Genomic DNA, 3726 nt, shown 5'->3' on the forward strand with positions numbered 1-3726 from the left:
AGTCTTTGCTAGCAAAACATTCCTGCAGTGTAGCATCTGCGTCATCTGACCACTTCCGTATTGAGTGAGTCACTGGTACTTCCTGCTTTAGTTTTTTGCTTGTAAGCAGGAATCAGGAGGATAGAATTATATTCAGATTTGCCCAATGGAGGGCGGGGGAGAGCTTTGTATGCATCTCTGTGTGTGGAGTAAAGGTGGTCCAGGATTTTTTTCCCTCTGGTTGCACATGTGACATGCTGGTAAAAATTTGGTAAAACAGATTTAAGTTTGCCTGCATTAAAGTCCCCGGGCCACTAGGAGCGCCTCTTCTGGGTGAGCATTTTCTTCTTTGCTTATGGCCTTATCGAGTTGGTTTAGAGCGGCATTAGTGCCAGCTTCTTCTGTGGTAGCAAACATACGGCTAGGAATAATATAGATGAGAACTCTCATGGCAGATAGTGTGGTCTACAGTTTAAGGTACTCTACCTCAGGTGAGCAATACCGCGAGACTTCTTTAATATTAGACATCGCGCACCAGTAGTTATTGACAAATAGACACACACACCCACCCCTCGTCTTACCAGACGTAGCGTCTCAGTTCTGCCGGTGCTTGGAAAATCCTACCAGGTCTATGTAATCCGTATCATCGTTGAGCCCCGTCTCGGTGAAGCATAAGATGTTACAGTTTTTAATGTCCCGTTCGCAGGATAATCTTAATTGTATGTCATCAATTTTATTTTCCAATGATTGCACGTTAGCAAGAAGAACGGATGGTAGTGGGAGTTTACTCGTTCGCCTACGGATTTTCAGAAGTTAGCCCGATCTGCGGCTACTTTTCCTGCGTCTTTTCTTTAAGCAAATGACGGGGATCTGGGCCTGTTCCAGTGAAAGCAGTATATCCTTCTCGTCGGACTCATTAAAGGAAAAAGTTTCTTCCAGTCCGCGGTGAGTAATCACTGTCCTGATGTCCAGAAGTTATTTTCGGTCATAAGAGACAGTAGCAGCAACATTATGTACAAAATAAATAAAAAAATAAGTTACACAAAACGCAAAAAAAACTAACAAAATAGCGCAATTGGCTGGGAGAATGTAAAACATCAGCCATGTTCTTTGGCGCCATCAGTGGCCAGTGATTTCAAGTATATGTATATAGGCAGCAGCCTTTATGTGCTAGTGATGGCTATTTAACAGTCTGATGGCCTTGAGATAGAAGCTGTTCTTCTGTCTCTCGGTCCCAGCTTTGATGCCCCTGTACTGACCTCGCCTTCTGGATGGAAGCGGACTAAACGGGCAGTGGCTCGGGTGGTTGTTGTCCTTGATGATCTTTTTGGCCTTCCTGTGACATCGGGTGCTGTAGGTGTCCTGGAGGGCAGGTAGTTTTCCCCCGGTGATGCGTTGAGCAGACCGCGCCACCCTCTGGAGTACCCTGTGGTTGCGGGTGGTGCAGTTGCCGTACCAAGCGGTGATACAGCCCGTGTGTGTGTTTGTGTGTGTGGGTGTAATATCCAGAGCTATAGTATAGTAGAGCTATCTATTAGGTCTTCAATTTCACTCACCCCTTACTCTCACACACACACACACACACACACACACACACACACACACACACACACACACACACACACACACACACACACACTCACACTCACACTCACACTCACACTCACACTCTCACACACACAATCAGGATAGGGTGGCTGGCTCCTGAAATTCCCAGTCGGTGTGTGTGTATGTATTTGTGTGCCCTCCTGTGCTCCCTCAGCTGCTCTCAATCACCTGGCTCACTGTACCATGTAATGACACAAACACAAACACACACACACACACACGTTATCTTTTCTCCCCACCTCACTCCTGCTTTGTTTCCCTCTGGTCATCCTGTACGTTTCCAGCTAAGGGCTAATTTGTCAACAACAAGCCCTGAAGGGGTGTGCCGTCCCTAGGTCTGGACTGCAGGCTGACTGGGGGGTGCTGGGGGTTCAGGGGAGAGAGAGGCAGTAATGGGGTCTGAAATTAGACAATAACCCGAGGCTGAGAGATAGATGAGACATAGAGGACAGCTCCAGGGTCAAAGGTCATCTAGAATAGAGAGGTGACATGGAGGAAAGGTCATGTACTGCTTCGGCTACTAGTCCACATCATACGCAAGTTAACTAACTAGCTACCACACGTACACACACATTTACTCTCTTTCACTCTCTGTCTCACTCACTCACTCTCTGTCTCTCACTCACTCTCTGTCTCACTCACTCACTCTCTGTCTCTCTCACTCACTCTCTGTCTCTCTCCCTCACTCTCTGTCTCTCTCCCTCACTCTCTGTCTCTCTCACTCACTCTCTGTCTCTCTCACTCACTCTCTGTCTCTCTCACTCACTCTCTCTCTCTCTCTCCCTTTTCTCTCTTTTATCCCAACTACTACTGCATAGATATAGATCATTAGTCCCCTAAACCCCCTTTAACTGCCAATGCAGCCCATTCGTCTCTGGCTGGCTTGGTTTAGCATGGGAGATGATGTGTTGCTTGATGTTCAGTGTTGAGAGTGGAGATAGTATGTCATTTATTGTATGACTACACAGCAAACAGCCCTCATCCCTTCATAGACATTAGGGATGTGAATATTTCCCTTTCAAGATGATTCGATACGTGTCTGATTGGAACATTGGGGCACCTCTTTTTATCTCTATCTATATAAAGTGCATTTAGAGAGTATTCATACTGCTTGACTTTTTCCACATTTTGTTACGTTACAGCTTTATTCTAAAATGGATTACTTTTTTTCCTACACACAATACCCCATAATGACAGAGCAAAAACAGAGTATTAAAACTCTAAAACTGCAATATCACATTTACCTAACTACTCAGACCCTTTACTCAGTACTTTGTTGAAGCACATTTGGCAGCAATTACAGCTTTGAGCCTTCTTGGGTATGACGCTACAAGTTTGGCACACCTGTACGGGCCCCGTGTGGCTCAGTTGGTAGAGCATGGCGCTTGCAACGCCAGGGTTGTGGGTTCGATTCCCACGGGGGGCCAGTACAAAAAAAAGTATGAATGTATGTACTTGTAAGTCGCTCTGGATAAGAGCGTCTGCTAAATGACTTAAATGTAAATGTATTTGGGGAGTTCCTCCCATTCTTCTCTGCAGATCCTCTCAAGCTCTGTCAGGTTGGATGGGGAGTGTTGCTGCACAGCTACTTTCAGGTCTCTCCAGAAATGTTCGATCGGGTTCAAGTCCGGGCTCTGGCTGGGCCACATAAGGACATTCAGAGACTTGTCCCGAAGCCACTCCTGCGTTCTCTTGGCTGTGTGCTTAGGGTTGTTGTCCTGTTGGATGGTGAACCTTCACCCCTGTCTGATGTCCTGAGCAGGTTTTCATCAAGGATCTCTGTACTTTGCTCCATTCAGCTTTTCGTAATTTCTGACTAGTCTCCCAATCTCCGCCGCTGAAAAACATCCCCACAGCATGATGCTGCCACCACCATGCTTCACCGTAGGGATGGTGCCAGGTTTCCTCCAGACGTGACGCTTGGCATTCAGGCCAAAGAGTTCAATCTTGGTTTCATCAGACCAGATAATCTTGTTTCTCATGGTCTGCGAGTCCTTTAGGTGCCATTTGGCAACTCCAAGCGGGCTGTCATGTGCCTTTTACTGAGGAGTGGCTTCTGTCTGGCCACTCTACCACAAAGGCCTGATTGGTGGAGTGCTGCAGATATGGTTGTCCTTCTGGAAGGTTCTCCCATCTCCA

At 46.8% G+C, this 3726-nt stretch overlaps 1 non-coding gene across 1 annotated transcript; it reads left to right on the plus strand.

Annotated features, from left to right (window-relative positions):
* The first annotated feature begins 2938 nt into the window (after positions 1-2938).
* Positions 2939-3014, plus strand: trnaa-ugc. The gene has a single exon. It is a non-coding gene; the product is annotated as a tRNA-Ala (tRNA).
* The last annotated feature ends 712 nt before the right edge of the window (positions 3015-3726 follow it).

This window comes from Salvelinus namaycush, chromosome 10, assembly GCF_016432855.1.
Source record: "Salvelinus namaycush isolate Seneca chromosome 10, SaNama_1.0, whole genome shotgun sequence".
Classification (NCBI taxonomy): domain Eukaryota; kingdom Metazoa; phylum Chordata; class Actinopteri; order Salmoniformes; family Salmonidae; genus Salvelinus; species Salvelinus namaycush.